At 39.1% G+C, this 20,406-nt stretch overlaps 1 protein-coding gene across 1 annotated transcript in view; it reads right to left on the reverse strand.

The window, feature by feature from the left end:
• LOC122789668 (sorting nexin-25-like) overlaps window positions 1-19,650 on the reverse strand; it is a 157,036-nt gene extending 137,386 nt beyond the window's left edge. The window contains exon 1 of the mRNA XM_044057084.1: window positions 19,584-19,650. The gene's annotated coding sequence lies outside the window, so the exon portion shown is untranslated. The remainder of the gene's footprint in view (window positions 1-19,583) is intronic.
• Between the last annotated feature and the right edge of the window lie 756 nt (window positions 19,651-20,406).

The raw sequence follows: 20,406 nt of genomic DNA on the forward strand, positions 1-20,406 counted from the left end.
GACTGGAGGATGAATTCAATTTCAGCAATACTACTCTATCCTTTGCTTGCTGACTTGCCTCTCCATTTGGACCCCTAAAACTTGACAGGTTTTATAGCCTCCTGCAAGACCTGAAATATGTCCTTAGAAGATAAGTGCGTAGAGGGAGTCAAAATCCAATAATCTAAAAGGTTAGATTCACAGTCTATAGGTTTGGATGAATGAGTCTTGTTTTTTGCTCTGTGTGTAGTTCATCCTGTGAAGTGACTTGCAACAATTGTCCTGTGCCATCTGAAATGGGGGCACCAAAGCTGTCTGGGCCAAAATGGAGTCACTGTCAAGATGTTTGGTTTACCGTTCTTGATTTTGAGGAAAAGCCTTGAGAATTAGGGGTAGGGGAAAGAAAACAAAGGAATCTCTCCTTCCAGGATAGAGACAGTATCCATTTTCAAAGCCTCTGGGCAAGGAGTTCTGGAAAAGGAGAGGCTAACTTGTTTGTTCTGATTGGAGGCAGGGAGATCCGAGTACCCCACTCAGACAATATCCTGGGAGATCCAACATCCATTCATGAGGGTCTGCATGGGATCTGCTCAAGTAATTGGCCACATTTCTGAGGGAATCTAAACTGCTAGCAATTCAGGTTGTACTGTATGACTATGTCACAAGCCGTCATTGCAAATGTCCAAAAAGCAGTAGGAATTTGTCCAACATTGCTTGTTTATGAACCATATAACCATGGTACTGTTTGTAAACACTCAACGGACCTGAAGATCAGATGTAATGTAGGGATTATAAGGCTAGAATAACCACCTTCATTCACCCTGACATTTATGTGGTCCTTACTGCCTTTTTGGACCAAATACCCAGGACTTTGACATTCATAGAACAAGTTTCCCTAGCAAGGCCTGAAAATCTGTGAATAGGTCTTAAGGGGAGAAAGCCAGAAATGGGACTCCAGAATTGACTGATATCTGGTTGATCCACTAATGAAACTTCCTCTTGATGAATGACAAGAGATAAACTGGAAGTTTAGAGGATGCCAATGTCATGTCCAAATAGATTTGAGACATCATTGAATCTTTCTCATGTGGAGTTTGGTCCAAGTAATCATTAGAATAGTGGGGGGAAACCCCCAGGGCTCCCAAGATATCTTTTGCCGAGGTCACAGAGGAAGAAAATATTGCAAATATTCCTTTAAGAAAGTATAGTGGGTTAAGTACACTTACCATATCAGTACCTGTTCAAATGACCACTGCATCAGTAGCTTATATCTTGCCTAGAATACAACTGCAGGCCAGCTTCCAAAGCTTCATGGTAATTTCCTGCACCCAAACCATTTAGCAGTTTGAGCTGAGATTACTAAAAAGACAGGTTTGGGTGCAAAGCCCTTCAGGGCTTTCACGCCAAGAGAGACAGGGAGGCTGCTGAGCCCTCAAAGGACAATATTAGGAATAACAAAAAATAAGTGTGCATACACTGGCAAAAAAACAGCACACAAAAAAACAAGGGGGATGTTGGGTAGAAACAGCAACTGCAACAGTGATCATTCGAACATCTACTTTTATGGCAAGTTTACTTACAGAACTGTACCATTTTCATCACATTGACCACTGCTGCAGTAGCCTTAGCTGTATGTGTAGATTATCCCAGCTTACTAAATTTTGGAGGTGGAAGGAAAAATGTCCAAGAGCCATTGCAGAATGGTCCTAGCAAAGCCTGATCTAGTCCTAGAGAAGGAATCAAGCTTATAGTGCTTTGCGGAAGTATGCACAAGGACCAAGTTGCAGCTTCTAGAAACCTACCCTTTCCTAAAAGCCATAGATAAAGCAGAGGCCCTGATAGAGTGGGCATTGACCTTGCCTGGAATAATTTTGTTGTGGGGAGCATAACAAAAGGTAATAGCTTAAAACAACCATTTGGAAATTGTCTGCATTGACACAGGTTATCCCATCTTACCTTCTTAAGAAATGAACAATTGACAAGAACTGAAAGATTTTGTTCTGTCAAGACAATAACTGCAGGCATGATAAAAAGGGCCATTCTTCTTGCTTGTGGAACTCGGGGAACTAGAGAAAGCAGAAGCGAATATAATAATAGCATACAACATTTTCAACAGTAAACATTTACAGCAGTGCATATATACAGATTTTCAGATGAGTTTTGTTTATAGTACTACTGAATATTTCAGGTGAGATATCAGTTAAAACTTTTAAATATAAAATACCTACAAACAACAGTGGACAACCTAATCTTGTAGTGTCTTCTTCTTTTGGCTTTTCCCGGTTAGGGGCCGCCACAGCAGATCACCTGTCCACTCATGATTGCAGTGGAGTTTTACATTGTTGAGCTGCCAGCCTGGTGCCCAACCTTCTATGGAAGGTGCACACATGCACGCACTCACACCTAGGGCCAATTTAGAGTATCCAATCCAATTACAGCATGTCTTTGGGATGTGGGAAGAAACCGGACCGCCCAGAGGAAACCCACGTGACCACAGGGAGGACATGCAGACTCCGCACATAAGAGACCTCAGCAGACTATCAAACCAGAGAACCTCTTGCTGTGAGGCAGCAATGCTAACCACTGCAGCCGCCCACCTAACCTTGTAGTGTATGGCTAAAAAATGGAAATGAGTAGTGGAGCGTTTGCATAATTGTAGGAAGGCAGCAATAGGAAGAGATGTCCAGAAAAGGCATGAAAAGAACAGAAGAGATGCAAACTGCAGAAATGTACAAATACACTCACAAAGAGAAATGATTTAAGAATTTTATTAAAAAAATGTAGATGTGTGACAGCTATATTAAGGGAAATGGAAAATTCAGTACAAAACACACACTGAAAATGTACTGGAACCCTTACTTTTTATTTATTTATACTTTGAGCAATTATTTAATATTATTGCTAATGTTTTGTCTACCTTGATTTCCAGTGAGTTTTGGCTCATGATTAGTACAGGCCTAGGGTTAAAAGCTCAAGTGAATCAATTACAGCAACAAAAACAAGTTTAACAGTATCCAAACAAGTAATATCCATAACATACAGTACTTGAAAAGTGCTGTCAGTTCATTTAGACTTTCCTCTCACTGTTGGTGCATTACAGATGCATAATGAGACATCTGTTAAGGCTGTTTCAAGTAATCCAGACATTTTGAATAACAATACACATTTTAGTAAATATGCGGTGGAGGTGGTCTTAAAAACAGAAAATAGGTGAAAGTAATAATTTACAGCCTAAGATAGTAGAAACAATTTGAATGACAAGCAAAGGAGATGGTGGTGGTGATAGTACTTTAGCTGTAAGAAATTCTTTTCACATTGAAAAGAAAGGTGGACATTCTGACAGTACAAGTTGAAGCCTGACAACAGAAATAACTTAACACATCAACAGCTTAGACATTGCTCAGAAATGGCAAGGCCATATTTGAATGCTTGAGCTCTCTCCTACATAATTATTATGTTCTACAATAAATCAAGTAACTTCTGAACACAGCTAAAACCACATGATTCATACCAATTTGAGCTTCATGAGAATGAAAAAAAAATGGTGTGGCATTCCTTACCCACTCACCTAAACATATTAATTATGTAAATGTAAAATATGGAGAAACTTGAAAATCTATAAAGAAAAGCTTAGTGAACACCATCAGCACACTAGCAGACACCGTTGTGGAATAATTCTCAGTGGAAAAATGTGACTGATTAACTGCATTTGGTACATCCACAATTAGCAAGTCACAACCTCATCAACTTAACATTTGACCAAGGTAGGGGAAAACCCAATTATTGCATTAGTTGTGGCTGATAAAAAGAGGTGCAACATGGATTATGACAGTTCAACTGCCACCATATAACTGCCTATCCTCAAATCATGTGCTTTATTTCTTTGGGGAGTAGTTTTCAGCAGACTGAAAAACAGTGCTAAGTTTTTCAGCCATTTACAGAGTTATGCATTTAATGCTAAAAATCAAGAGTAAGAGTACATTATAAAATCTTCCTAAAATATATACCTGAAATGAAATAATTTATTAAATTAGTCTTTTTCAGAGTAGTAAGTTACAGTTGTCCTTACAAAAAAATCTGTTTAGAAGATAGCTTAAAACATTTGAATGGAGATATCAGTGGCAATTTCTTTAAATTATATTTAAAAAAAAACTTAATTCTCCATTTAAAGAAATACAAGTACAATCACTAAGGGCCATTACATCTGTGACAATACAAGTTGCATTCCTTCACTTCCAAAAAGTGGGCCTGCTAAGTACATGAAAGTATGACTTTGCACATGCCCAGGAATCAACAAGAAGCAGCTACACCCACTGACTGAAAGTAGGCCTATTACACAATGAAGTTATTTAATGAAAATAAAGAAATATGTTAACACCAATGTATAATGCTAATAAATCCTGACCAACCATGGATGTGGTGGCAGTTACCATACCCCAGTGAATTTACATACTTCTGCTTTGCCCTCACAGGTAAAACACACCAGTCATGGGTAAATTCTTCTTCAGATATGCCCACGTGGTTATTATGAAGATCAGATGCTTAAAGATTTGAAAAACATACACTGTACTGTGTGTGGATGAAGTTTAAATGAGTTAAATTGGTTTGCTAATCAGGTAAGCCAACTACGGATGAGTTTATTTCTTCAGGGTCTACATGGGATCATGGTCTGGTTAAAGGACTTGTTCAGTCATAGCTTTTACGTAGAAAAAAAATTAAACCCAGTTGTATAAGATGAAACTTTTAAGCAACTAACGTTTTGGGCATGTGTAAGGTACCCTGAAGAATTGGAAGCTGTCTGTCTGTTATATCCTATGCAGGATATAACCCATATAAGCTTAGGCTACAGCAGCAATATTCAATATCCAATTTTAATTTTAATTGTTTCTATCTCAGTAAAACACTTATTCAGAAGTGAGTACTAGTTAACAGCAGGAACTATACATACACTTCTTCAAATCGTGTGCTCAATCAATCTAACAAATGGTGAACCATTCAACTGTATAACTATGACAATATATTCAATATCTTACAGAGTGACACCCTGGATATTAAAACATTTTATATTGAAATGGTCATTTACACCAGATGCAGAACTGGTATTTAACTTAATTTGCCACTACAGTTTTAAAAGCTCCATCTAGCTGTCTACATCACCACCCCTCAAATCTATGTATCGGTCAAAAATAAAAAATGTAAAGTTATCAAATCACAATAGCCTTCAAAATCTTTGAATACTCTTGTTTCTGTTCTTAGTTTTATTAACACATACATGTTGATGGATTTACATGTAAAACTTCCTAGCAGTTTTGCCTACATAAAGGTCATCACAATTTGTGCATAACACACAAACTACTGCTAAACTGATAGACTTATATCTATGCCTTACTGCCTGTGGTGCAATCAACAAACTACAGTGGAAAGCAATATGGCACTGTCCATTGTTCACCTGTGTTTTACTACATGTGCTGCCTGATGCAAGTGACATTTTACAATTTTACCCCTCTTACCTATCAATATATTTTTGTTCCACCTCAGTACCCTTAACAGATCAGCATAATACTAGCTGGTTTTGGCCATTTTTGCCCTTTGCATTTAAAAACATGCATCTCCAAAATGGTTAAACATTTGATAAAACTTCAGGGAATACTACTGGTGTAACTTTGTCATAGAACTGGATGCCTACCTCAAAGACAAAGCATCCCCTTCTTAAATTTTGATGGAAAAAAATCAAAATGTTTATATCATTTTTATGACTCGACAAACAAAGAATGAAAAAAAGAAGTTATGTTCTTACCATAACGTTCCATGTGAATTGTTCATCTCGCCTTTGTTCTTACACACGAGTTCGGAGCTGATCCTTGGCTCCGAGTCGGCCACATCACCAGCTCCGCATCTTTGAGAAAGCTCGAGGCACAGTTCTATCCCATGATCCTCCTGTGCTAACCCTCAGATCTAGTTTGCTAACACCAGAAGAATCCCACTAGTTACTGCGCCCTAAGCGCATAGAAAAAACACAACCACACTGTCTGATACTCTGTCATCAATAGAAGAAAAAAGATGCCATACCTGATGTACACTAGGAAGCTCAAGAATAACAATACCTAGAGAAGACTGAACCCGAATGCAGTCTTACCCGTTCTTCGAGAATGCAGGACGGGGGATGGAGGGGGGGAATGCAAGAACAAAGGCGAGATGAACAATTCACATGGAACGTTATGGTAAGAACATAACTTCTTTATGTGAAATTGTTCGATCTCGCCATTTCTTCTTACACATGGGTAGCGTCCTTAGCTCCTTTATCCTGGGTGGCTCACGGGAGAACATCCCTGAGAACAGTGGAACCAAACATCACCCTGTCTCTGGAGTTTTTATCTAATTTGTAGTGAGCGATGAAAGTATGTGGTTTTGCCCAAGTTGCCGCCGCACAAATGGTATCTAATGGCAAGCAGGCGGTATGGGCTAAAGAAGTAGCAATCGCCCTCGTAGAATGAGCCTTGGGTTTAAAGGGGAGTTGTTGCTTTGATTCTGAATATACGAAATTTATACAGTCTGAGAGCCATTTGGATAAAGAAATTTTGTTACCACCTTCCCCTTTCTTTGGTCAGCATATGATACAAATAGTTGGTCTGACTTTCTGTATTCCTTCGTCCTAAGTAAAATCTCAGCTGCCTGTGGACGTCTAATTTGTGCAGCATGTATTCCAACTTACTGGAGTGATTTTTGAAGAAGGTGGGTAGTTAAATCGATTGATTAATACTTTGGACCGAACAAATCTTTGGAAGGAAGGATGGATTGGTGCGCAATGTTACCCTACCTGGATGAAATATCATATACGAGGGCCGGACAGATCACGTTTGCAACTCTGAAACCCTCCGGGTGGAAGTGATGGCAACCAGGAAAAGTGACTTCCACGATAAAAATTTAAGAAGGGTTGTGGCGGCTTGTTTGAATGGGGGCAACATGAGCTGTGATAACATCAGGTTAAGATTCCATGGGGCCACTGGATTATGAAAGGGGGAACAGAGGTGAAAGGTACCTTTCATAAAGGCTTTGCAAAGTCTGTGGGACATGAGGGAACTATCTCCCTGACCAACATGAAAATTAGATATATCCGCAAGTTGTACCCTTATCGTGGAAGTCGATGCTCCTTCATGAAAAAGTGTCGAAAGAAACTCTAATATCTTGTGTACTGGAGCCTCTGACGGATCTATACCCTGCTGCGAGGCCCAGTACGCAAAACATTTCCATTTGCTGTTGTATAGCTTCCTTGTGGATGGCTTGTGGGAAGATACAATTATGTGTTGTACTGCAGGGGACAATAAATCTGACCTGGCTAAGATGGGAAGCGGAGCAGCCAAGCTGTCAGTTTGAGGGACTTGAGAGATGTGTGAGGAACTCCCGACGAGTGAGTCAACAGATCTGGCACTGGGTCCAGAATCCACGGTTCCTCCACCTGATGTGTTTGAAGGAAGGGGAACCAGATTTGTCAAGGCCAGAATGGGGCTATCAGAATTATGGTCCTTTCCAGACGTTTGGCTTTCTGCAGGAATTTGGGAATTAGCAGAACAGGGGGAAAAGCATAAAGGAGACCTGGGGGCCAATCGTGCACAAGTGCGTCCCTGGGGGCACCCCCTGGAGGGGGTAGTAGGGCAAAGTAGCTTCTGCATTTGGCATTCAATGGGGATGCAAATAGGTCGCAGCAAGGCTGGCCCCATCTGCGGAAAATCTTTTCCGCGACTTGAGATTTGAGGGACCACTCGTGGGGCAACAGGATGGCTCTGCTCAACCTGTCCGCAATGACGTTGGATGTCCCAGGGATGTGCATTGCTATCAGAAAGTGTCCGGTAGACACAGCCCATTGCCAAATCCTGAGGGCCTCTCTGCACAATGGATAAGACCTGGTTCCTCCTTGTTTGTTTATGTACCAGACTACTGACATGTTTTCTGTCAGAACTATCACTGTTCCCAGAGGTAAGGACTTGTGAAAGTGTTGCAACGCAAGAAACACTGCCCTCAGCTCTAGGACATTGATGTGCAGGTTGTACTCCAAGTTGGACCATTCACCTTGGACTGCTCTGAAGAAGGGTAGAAATTTGATTTCTGAGGGCTGATACTCTTAGTGGGGGGAGATTGATTCGAGCCAGGGAAGTGTCTAACTCTGCCCCTATAAATGAGATACGCTGTGAGGGTGATAAGACAGATTTTCCAAAATTGACTTATGCCCAGAGAGGAGCAAAGGTTGATGGTGTAATCCCTGGCTTGCATAAGACGATACTCGGTGGTGGCGGACAGGAGCCAGTCGTCTAGGTAAGGAAACACTCTGAATCCCATTTGTCTCAGGTGAGACACTACTACTGCCATGCATTTGGTGAACTCCCTGGGGGCTGAGGTGAGGCCAAAGGGCAGAGCACGAAACTGGAAGTGACTGGTTCCCAGCTGGAAGCGCAGGTGATATCTGGATGCTCTGGCCATCTTGATATGGTAGTACGCGTCTTTGAGATCTATAGAGCACATCCAGTTGCCAACCTGTAGGAAAGGAAGGATCGACTGTAGCGTGACCATCCGGAACTTTTCCTTTTTCACGAAAGTGTTGAGTCTGCTGAGGTCCAAAATTGGCCTCCAGTCCCCTGTTTTCTTTGGAACTAAAAAGAACCTTAAGTAAGTTCCGGATCCTTTCTGGTCCGCCGAGACTGGTTGGATGACTCTGTTTTCGAGCAGCCTTTTTATTTCTATGGCTGCCTGGTCTTGCAGACTGGGTGGAACATCTGGGAGCTTTTTGGGGGCAGGTGGAATTTTTATAAATGGAATAGTGTAGCCTCTGGTAACTAAGCTTTTTACCCAGGAATCTGATGTAAGGTCTAGCCAGGCCACTGGGTATAAAGCCAAATGACCCCCGACTGCCTCCAGAGTAGGACAGCCGGGCATGCACTCAGGAGTGCTGAAAAGGCTTCCCAGAGAACGTATCTCTGTCACCCTGATTCTGCGGACCCCCTCTGCCGCCTGGCGTCTTCAATTTCTTCCCCCTCCTCTGCCTCTGGAGGGGGCATCACTCTGTGTGGGCTGAAAGGATCCCTGAGTCTTTCGGAACCACATTTTTCCGCCTCTTTGCCCTTTGGGGTATGGTCTAGATGGGGCGGAAAAATGGACCCCTACGGCAGCCAGGGTCTTCAATTCTTGCTCACACCTAGTGAGAGTCTCCTTTACTTTGGGACCAAACAGTGAGGCACCATCAAAAGGGGCGTTAGCAAAGGAAGACTTGAAGGTTTCCGCAAAGGAGCAGAGGCGCAGCCAGGATTGTCTCCTCAGATCAATTGCTGAGGCTGCCGCCCTACTCGAACCTTCAGCTGCATATGAAATGAGCCTCATGGACGAGTTAACTATAGAGTTGAGGGTGTTAAGGTGTGCTGTCACTTTCTCGGAGACAGCAGCATCTGTATTGCCCTGGAGAGTATCTCCCAGTTCCTTGAGGAGATCTCTCTGTAGACGCGTGAAATGTGTAAGGTAGTTCAGCAATCGCATGGAAAAAGTCGCAGAAATAAACACACGCTTTCCATATCTGTCAATCATCCTAGAATCCTTATTAGGAGGATTAGGTAAATGCTGCTGAATTAATCTCCAAATGCTAGTAACGAAGCAGTTGTCAAGTTACAAGCACGAACAGTAGAAAAACTCTTTTATTGTATCAGATTAAAAGGTTTAGCGCTTTCACCTACTGGAACCATAGGCTTCTTCAGAACAATTCATAGCTGTAACAACATTGTTTAAATACTTAATTTGGCACCAAAAATTTTGAAAGTCTTAAAGTTATAGCACTGACAAAAATACCTAAAATGAATGTAACTATAATCAGAGAAAATATAAATCTACTATATAAATGCTTTAAAAAATAAAACTGTCTAATGAATAAATATACATAACATAACCAATACAGCCTAATATACCATGTATTATACATACATATCTTAGCTGATGATATATCCTATATTGTATACAAACTATACTATAATGTATTGTTAAAAATTATGTTATGTAATAGCAAAATGAATAACTATTAAGAAACGTGTAAAAATTCATATATGAAAAAAAATTTATATACAAAATTTAAAAAATAAATCACATAATCATCCTAAAAGGTCTAAGAATGGTTATTAATATATATCAACATTCATTCATAAAACTTATTTATTTAGATTCCCAATATGGGTTTTACCGAGATAAATTCATTTAATCCCGGTGGGGTGATGGCATCCGTCAATAGCTGCCAATAGCATTCCCTGAATGCTAATTTACCTTTAATATCACCTCCCCTGGGATCCACTTTGACAATTTCCAAAATACTAAATCTGAACTCATGTTCATCTCCCTTGTTCATAACATGTTTCGCTAAAGCATTCTTATCATCTTTTTTTCTGATGCTATACAAGTGTGCATAAATCCTTTTTCTACACTGTTGTTCCGTCTTGCCTATATAAAAAGAAGAGCAGGCAGTGCACTTTGCCAAGTATACTATATATTTAGTATTACAATTACCTCTATTAGGGTATATTTTAGTCCTATTATAATTCTTTAACACTATATTCACTTCATTAGACATGTATCTACATTGTGCACATGCACCACATTTATTAGTGTAAAGATGATGCTGTGTTTCCTTAAACTTGCTTCCTGTTTCCAATAAATGTTTTAAATTTTGTCCCATCCTATATACAAAATTGGGTTTCATCCCCAATAAATCAGTTAATTCATCATTCACCAATAAAGTATGCCAATGCTTGGTCATTATTTCCTTAATCCTGTTTACATGTGGTCCAAATTCTATGATACACGATCTACTGTGTATCTTACTATTGGTGGTGTGATTAGGAACTATTTGTGTCCCAGATGGAATGTGACTTTTAGTCCCTAATAAGGGGATATATCTAGTACCCCATTGTGACGTCACATTAACATTGATTTTCTCCATCATCCTGGATTTATATCCCCTGCTTGTAAATAACTTTGTAATGAATTCTATTTCTTTCAACATATCAATATAATCCAATGTCATTCTGAGTGCCCTTATGCATTGTCCCTTGTATATATTGTACTTGGTCTTATAAGGATGACAACTTTCAAAATCTAAATAGGAATTTGAAAATGTTTCCTTCCTATGTATAATAGACTTGAATATATTGTTGTCCTTACTAACTAATGTATCCAAATAGGGCACTCCTGTGTTGTTAAACGTAGAAGTAAATTTTAAAAAATCACTACTATGATTCAGATAACAGAGAAATTCATTGACGGATACTTCATCTCCTTCCCATATAATATAAATATCGTCCAGGAAACGCATATAATAGCAAATTTTCCTTTTATATTCACTTACAAAAATGGTCTTCTCTTCCCAGTTAAGCATTACTAAATTGGCGTAAATGGGGGCACAAGCTGCCCCCATAGCTACCCCTTTGACCTGTCTAAAGATTTCTCCCTCATAAAATATAAAGTTATTATCCAGGACTATTGACATTAACTCACAAATCAGCTGAATTCTGTCCCAATCCAAATTACTATATTTGCAAATACTTTCTCTAAATGCCTCCAATCCTTGATTTTTGGGAATACAAGTATACAAATCTATAACATCTATGGAAGCAAATAGGAGGTTTTGACTAACTAGATGTGTCGGGTATCTTGACAAAAATTCCCAAGAGTCTTTCACCATATGTTCAATTTTGTTATAAATGTGCTTAAGCAAAGAGTCTATAGCTACCCCTAAAGGAAAAATTTTAGATTTGCTACCAGAGATGATTGGTCTAAAAGGTGGGTCTGTTACATTTTTGTGTACTTTAGGGATACCCACCAACGTAGCCAATATAGGATGTCCTACTTGAAGGAAATCATAAAGGTCTTCAGTAATTCTGTTATCCAACCTGAATTATTCCAAATATAGGTCAATTCTTCTATATGCTATGTTTAACTCATTTAAAGAGATAGTCTCATAGTTATTCTGATCATAGAGTAAATCTTGCATTTTACTATTGTATAACATACTGTCATATACCACAACTCCCCCTCCTTTGTCGGGTTTCATAATTCTGATGTCATCACTAGATCTTAGTTCATCTAACACTTTAATTTCATCCATGTTAAGATTGGACATAACTTTCGACTTTCTGAGCTGTTTATTAGCGTGGTATATTTCATGTGTAACTAGTCTTTCATATCTATCCACCTCTTTGTTCATAAAAGGCATAAACTTGCTTTTTTTCTTAAGTTTACTAACATCATTAAATGTGTGTTTTTCCTCACTTGATTTAATACTATCCTTAAACATGATAGCCAAGTTTAATTTTCTCACATACTTTTTAAAATCACACAAAATCCACCAATTTAAATTTGGTCACTGGTATAAATTTCATGCCTTTAGATAGGAGGTTGAAATGAGCTTTATTCAACTCCATATTAGTATAATTGAAAATCTGAAAGTTGTTGTACCTGTAAATGTTACCTTCCTGCACTATATGCAAATGCTGACCTTCATCATTATTGGACTCTACACTGATATTCACCAGTTTCCTTGTCCGCTGTGTTCTTTTCTCCTCCATGTGTTCCCTTTGGTCCATTTTTTGTGTGTCTCTGTGTTGTAATCCTGATGAAAATTTTCTACATACTCGTTTTCCATATACATATTTGTACCTCTGGTATCCCGAACTGTCCCAGAATCACTATAAGGATTATAATGGGACTTTTTCCATATATATATATATATATATATATATATATATATATACCCTACCTGAGTTATACTGTTCAGTATCTCTAATAACTTTTTTATTTTTCCTTTCTAATATCTTATCTGTTCTATTCTTAGCTAACTCATACTGTCTATAATACAGCTTTTCCCAATTGGGAAACATAACATCATTTAAAATAATTTCATTTAAGTGTTATATTTCTTCCAATTCCTTACATAATTTAGCATCATTGTATTTTATTAACATATTCATGTATTCTATGCCAAATCGATCAAACATTTTGTTGAAATCAGAACATACTTCATCGCTCAAATCAATACCCATGGGCACTTTGTAGAACCGAAGTCCCATAGGTACTATATTAGAACTAATACAATGCAATAAATACGCATTATCAAGTTTAATGGCATTAATGATGTTCAATTTTTTTCCAAAATCATAAATTAGATCTTTAAGTGTTCCTTTAGGCTTAAACTTTTGGTTATTGTCTTTCGCTTTATATTTGTCAAATACACAGTCTCTATTTAGAAATTCTTTCAAATAATTCTCATTACTCTTCTCCTTCAAATTATTACCCTTATTCAATTGTTTATGGGAAAAAACAGTACCTGGAATGTCCTGCTCCTTGTTAGCAACATTCACATAAGTCCTTAAATTCTGGCTATATTTCGGTCTAGCCCCCGTTCTTCTTGCTTCGTCTGAGATGTTACCAAATGAAAAATCAAAAGTAAATTCCGTTGGCGCCAGTCTGCTGTTAACAGGTTCAGTCGTAACTCCATTAAGAGGTAAATCAATGTTATTTCCCACGCTATGCCTAGATATTTGGCCGTTAGGAATCTCCGGGGATGAAGTTAGCACATAATCCTGCTGCTCCTCGGTATTGCCATCTTGCCTGACTATTTGCTTCATGCATTTGTGGTGCTGTAAACACTCTCTCCGACCTATCCGGGTGGAGTTGTTGTGACCCTTTGGAGCAAGCTCCGCTTCACTATTAAACATCTCCCCACTCCGTTGGATAAAATTGTTGACAAGCTCGAACAGCTTACCAAACTCACCCCTCAATGAGTTCACTTCGGAACGAAGATCCGATAATTCATTCGCTTTGATGGGGGAGTTGGCTGCATCACAATCCTGGTTCATGATGTAACAACAACTGAAACAGCAGCGTAAATAACCAAATAGTAGAAAAGTGGCATAAAAAGAATGCCCAAGAACCAGGTAAATGCTGCTGAATTAATCTCCAAATGCTAGAAATGAAGCAGTTGTCAAGTATCAAGCACGAACAGTAGAAAAACTCTTTTATTGTATCAGATTAAAAGGTTGAGCGCTTTCACCTACTGGAAACATAGGCTTCTTCAGAACAATTCATAGCTGTAACAACATTGTTTAAATACTTAATTTGGCGCCAAAAATTTTAAAAGTCTTAAAGTTATAGCACTGACAAAAATACCTAAAATTAATGTAACTATAATCAGAGAAAATATAAATCTACTATATAAATACTTTACAAAAATAAAACTGTCTAATGAATAAATATACATAACATAACCAATACAGCCTAATATACCATGTATTATACATACATATCTTAGCTTGTAACTTCTTAGTAACTTGACAACTGCTTCGTTACTAGCATTTGGAGATTAATTCAGCAGCATTTATCTGGTTCTTGGGCGTTCAGCGTTCTTTTTACACCACTTTTCTACTATTTGGTTATTTACGCTGCTGTTTCAGTTATTAGGAGGATTAACAGAGGAAGATGACGCGGACATTTCCTTCTTAGTGGCTGCCGCCACCACCATAGTATCCACTGGCACTCCTTTAGTCAGAAAGCTTTTGTCTTGAGGGGCCGTGATATACTTGTTGGGTCTGCGGGGCACCAGTTCCACTGTATCAGGTGTTCTCCCACGCCCTTCGCGCTATCAGGTCCATGAGTTCGTCAAAGGGAGGGGTCACGCAGGAGGTAGAAGGTTGATTCCCAAATGCCTACAGCAATACCGATTCGTCTGCAGAAGGGGCAAGGGTCTGCTAGTCTCCCCTCTATTTCAAGATTTCCAAAATGTCAGCAAGAGAGACATCTTCAGAGGGGGACCGTGGGGACCCTTCTGCTTCATCCAAATCGGTATCAGATGTCAGAGATTCCTGTGGGGAATCAATGTGCCTCTTGCACAATCTTTTCCTCGATACATCCTCAGTGGGGGCTTCTGGGGAGGCATCCGAGGAACCAGGGGTGCCCTCTGGGGTTGGCTGAGGCATTGGGTCTCGACGCTTGGTAGGAGCCGAAGGTACAGAAGCAGAACGTGGACCCTTTGGGGGAGGAGAAGAAGATGCCGATGACGTGTGTGTCTGTTCAAACAAGACCTTCCTCATGATGTCGAAGGCACCAGTGCCCCGGCCCGAGGATCCCATCGGTTCCGAAGAAGTCGGTAGTTTCCCCGGAACCGGGACCATGGGCTCCGACCGAGGCCCCGAGGGGGAGAGTCGGAACCGAAAGTTCGGTTCAACTGTCTGCCCCGGAACCTAGGAAAGATCGTCGGCTCTGAGACCCCCCGGCTGGTTCCGAAGGTGTCGAGGTCAACGGTGCTGATAGCGCTACTGGAGGCTTTGGCACAGAGGGCTCTACAATCATCGGCTCTTCGATTTCTGGCTCCGATGACTCGACAGGTCTCTGAGGAGGATTTGTCTCGGGGGCGGGAAGAGTCTCGAGTTTCAAAACCAATTGGGACGAAACTTCGATTAATTTGGACAGAGCAGAGTTCTCCATTAGCTTCTGTACCACTTGGTCCATGTCGGAGTCAGAAAGCGGCCTCGAAGAACTGGTGAAAGGGGCCAAAGCCGTCACCGAGCGAAGGATTGAAGGTGGTGGTACCTCCGATACCGGCTCCAATACCTGAGTCTCGATCAGAGACAAGCATTCAACGCCCGACCCCGAGGTCTTTGGAGCCGGTGTCCGAATCTGAAAAGAGGTGCTCGGAGCCGAGGACTTAGGCTCCGACACTCTTGAAGACTTGGACCCCTTCGAAGACTTGGACACTTGTTCAGTCTTATCCAGGGCCTCCTGAAAATCGGGTTTTAATAACCCTCTGTCCACCAACTTCCTGTGCCTTTCTAGCACGACCATCCCACTGAAGGAATGACAGATGGAACAGTCTTCCTGCAAGTGGAGAGGGCCAAGGCAGTAGACGCAGGAAGAATGGTCATCAGTTATGGACATCTTTTGTCCACACTGACACCTTTTAAAGCCTGACTTGGCTTTTTCAGACATACAATCTAATACCTAGTAAACAAATTACTAACAACACACTTATATGTATATATATAATAACACACTATAACACTTCTAAAAGTCTGAATAATACTTATCTCTAAATATATATAAAAGGAGAAGAATAAGTTAAGGCAGAAATTAACAATTTAAACCCTGTCAGTCCTGACAGAATTACAACAAGGCCTTAACTAAGGTAAAAAAATACTAAACTATTTAAAACTACTTTAACTATTGAAAAACACACTCTCTAATAAACTATCACACTAATAAACTACTTTTAAACTACTTTTAACAGCTACAACTTCAAAAAGGATAGTATAAAGAATGAAAAAATACTGGCCCGAGCCTCTCACGATGCGATCTGCTGCTAGCAGCAAACTAGATCTGAGGGTTAGCACAGGAGTATCATGGGATAGAACTGTGCCTCGAGCTTTCTCGAAGATGCGGAGCTGGTGATGTGGCCGACTCGGAGCCGAGGATTGGCTCCGAACCCGTGTGTAAGAACAAACGGCGAGATCGAACAATTTCACATGGTTACTTTTAAACAGCTATACACACTGTTTTCAGCTCAAACCATGCCAGCATTATTGTTGGTTTTTAATAAGATTTATTTTACTCTGAAAATAACTGATAGCTATACATTTATTTTCAATAAAATTTTTTTATTGTTGCATTTTTCAACCTTCAAACACAATTCTGGCATAAATGCTACCCTACCTTTAAATTACAGTATCTGTCTACTGTTTCAGTATATGTTTATGAAATTAAGACAAAACTCCTTGATGATCCTACTTCCATTCTGTTTTCCATGGCTTGCTAGACTTCAGGGAAAAAAAGACAACAGAATCTCAAACATGGACATGCTTGTCCGTCTGTAAAATATTCATACTACTACAAAGTGACAGAAAACATTAATTTTCCTAGAAAAGAGCATTATATTTAATTTGTATTTCATAATAAAACAATAATATGATAGAGATATGCAGTGAGTCTGTCAAGGTGAAAAATACAAAATATGCATTATTTTTGTGAAATAATGGTAAAAGTACAGCATACTATGGATATACAAACACAGTAATGTTGTACCATTTCTTTGTAACCATAAATATTGCTACAGCAAAATTCTCAAAATATCATGACCCTCAGCTACAGAATGCCTTTTGCTAGTGGTGCCAGCTATAAACATTTGCACAGCTTCATCTTCCTGTAATGCAGTTTGCTGCACAAGTACCTAAAATAGTATGGGAGGTGGGGGTCACATGCCCAGTGACCACTCAAAAAATGTATTTTCAGGAGAAAGAAATAAAAAGGGATTTTACATCTTATGTACTTACAACTCAAAGAGGTACATTAGGCTGAAGCTCACAATAGCACTAAAGAAATAAGTATTTTTGGGGCACTATTATACTCTGTACTGAGCAGGAGCTCACCACATCATCAGAAATGAAAACAGAAGTACAATGCAAAATATTAGGCTATGGAAGTAAAAGTACATGAGCTAAAGCTGCTAAGTCCAACCTTGAAAAAGCAATATCCTTCACCCTCAGATTTCATTACTGAACTTCTAGGTAACAATAGGGTATTCCAGCTACAGGATACTCTTAAGAATACAGCTGTAACCCAACTGCTTCCAGGGCAGGACCCCTTGACTGCACATCTTTAGTCACTTGAAAGCATGACAATGTAGCCATGCAGAGAACTGAAAAATAATATATATATATCAAATGAAAAAATAGAGAAGTTTCACTTTTGATGTACTAATAACATAACAAATATCCTGAGCCACTATTGCACTTGGTGTACTGAGCAGTTCACTGTAGCACCTAAAACGAAAACAGAGTTAAAAGCAAACTGTCTGACTATGGCAATACAGACATATGAACTAAAACCAACGAGGCCTGTCTTTCAAATTCTCTCACCCTCCTTCACTCTTGAAATTTCATTGTTAAATTTTCAGTTAATAACAAGGTGCACTTAGTTAGAAAATTTGCTGAAAACTGCTGTTTTTATATTAGTTTCCAATGCAGCACAGCTCTGAATTTCACCCAGCAAATTTAGCCACTTCTAAACATGGCATTATAGTCATGGCATATTGCTTTTACCAAATATATTTTTTGGGAGTTGTAATATAAACTATTTTACTTATAACATAAAAACTTGGTACACATTCTGGACTTTAGTGTTGACCAGCATTTCATGAAAAGGTCAAAGAGTTCTTAGGCCGAAATCAAGATTAATGCCTTAGCTGTGATATCACAAGCACTCTTAAAATTTTGCATTTACTATATGTATACAAGAGACCATATTTCAGAACTGCAAAGGCAGTTCACAATTAATAATTTAGGGACATGTACCTGGCTACAAAACACACACATATACATACCCAAATATATTGCACCCTTTCTGAGGAGTTACACCATCTTTTAATGAGAAGGAATTGTATAAATATAATAGCTATGTTGCTGTTCAACAGACACTGCCCTCAACAAACCATGACAATAGACATTCAAAAATGGTAACAACTGCCCTTTGCTTTTCTACACATCCTGCCACCCCACCTTCCAATGAAAACAGGCAGACACTTCTGGTAGCCACCTCTTGTGTGGCTGCCAACAGGGGTAAAATAATAGTCATAGCAATACAACATTTGTTCCCTTTCATTCACCAACTGCCCTAAGAAATAACCACTTCTGGTGATTTCTTGTGACCACATAACATGTAAAGAGCTCCAGTAATGTACTGCAGGCAAATGCTGCAGTAACCTCCAGGTCAGTCATGGTAAAAGTACAAAGCAGACACTGCAACCAGCATAATAATTATTACCGTTGTTAATAATTTTATTTGGTTTCATGTCAGCAAGTGAAAGACATGCCTACAAGAGAATATCATCCCTGAAAATCCTTGTATCTGTACCTTCTAGGAATCTCTAGTCATAGGACAGATTGCAAGTTAAGATCAGTTACTAATGGCAACTGACTGCAAGCATCACACTGTGTAGCAGTAGGGCATGGATTGAACACCCCTGTCAGTCTTATTACTTTATTTATGGGGAAGTAAGAAGTCATGATAATAAATAACACAACTTCTCACTTCACGGTTAACGTTCCCATAAATTATCATCTGGTCTTTCTTGATTTTGACAGACTTTAATTGGAAGCTACAAAGTAATTTAGCTAGTACAGTTACTGTTATGCTTTTAGCCAAATTATCTTGTTGTTGTGCAGAACAAGAGTTTTTTCCCCCCTTATTCTGAAAACAACTTTATGGTGATTTTAAAATTGGAAAGAAACATGATCTACTAAATCAGATTAAACTCAGCACTCACACCAGAGGATCAATTGTGTGATCAGATTTCACTTGTAATCAGCAGTCAAAAGGATAATATCTTCAATTTACTTGGAAACGGGTATAATTTGATAAGGACCATCAGGGCAAGTGCTCTGAAGAGACAACAATAATCACAGGTCAATCCAGCAAGTCATCATCTATGCTACAATATAATAGCAGCATACAATCAATTACAAACATAAAGCTAAATACAAAGGTAGTTACAAACAGAAAGTCACAAAGAGCAACAGATTTCTAAATATACTTACGGTTCCAATTTTGGCAACTTTAGAACATATTTCAGAAAATTATTTCCACTTGAGCTGTCTGAAACAGATATTTTAAATATATTTTAATTCTAACATACATATTCACAGCTGTATTAAATATTCATTATGCATTTGTAGTTGTACTCATGTTCTACTGTATTTGTTAACACCATATGTCAATGTTCTTCTGTACCGTTACTGCTTTTACAAAGCCACATTTTGACACCATAGTCTCCTGCATTAATTACTTCTGGTTAGTTTTTACCATGGCATCTACACAGTGTGGGAATCGTATGCAAAAGACTCATAAATCAGATACATTACCAAGTGAAAGACTCAAAATGACAGAAAAAAAAAACATTAGAACGACAGCACTTTTTTAAACATCTTTATTAAATCACAACTTAAACATAGGTGTACACAAATAATAGAAAAGAAAAAGGGCAGGTGTGCATGCAAGTATAATGTACCATAGCAGGAGATGTTTGAATAGATCACTGTTGCTTAAGCCTTAGCACTATGGGTTACATCGTACACAGCATACAACAGCTGATCAGTTTCCAAAGCTTAAGGGCACCTTCCACATGCCCAGACTATTGGCCTATTATGCCAGGCATGAGAAAATCAGTGGCTTTGGTGACAAACACTTCAGAGCTATCATGCCAGCTGAAACATGGATGCTAGAGTCTTGAAACAGGTCAATACTAGGTAAATAGAAAAGTCTTCACCCTGTCATGAAAAATAAGAGAAAATGGAGGGAAGGAGAAGCTAATACAGCAGTGATCTATTTTGACATCTGCTGTTAAGTTTACTTACACATCTG

This window comes from Protopterus annectens, chromosome 15.part0 (genome assembly GCF_019279795.1).
Source record: "Protopterus annectens isolate FY-2018-M chromosome 15.part0, PAN1.0, whole genome shotgun sequence".
Taxonomy (NCBI): domain Eukaryota; kingdom Metazoa; phylum Chordata; order Ceratodontiformes; family Protopteridae; genus Protopterus; species Protopterus annectens.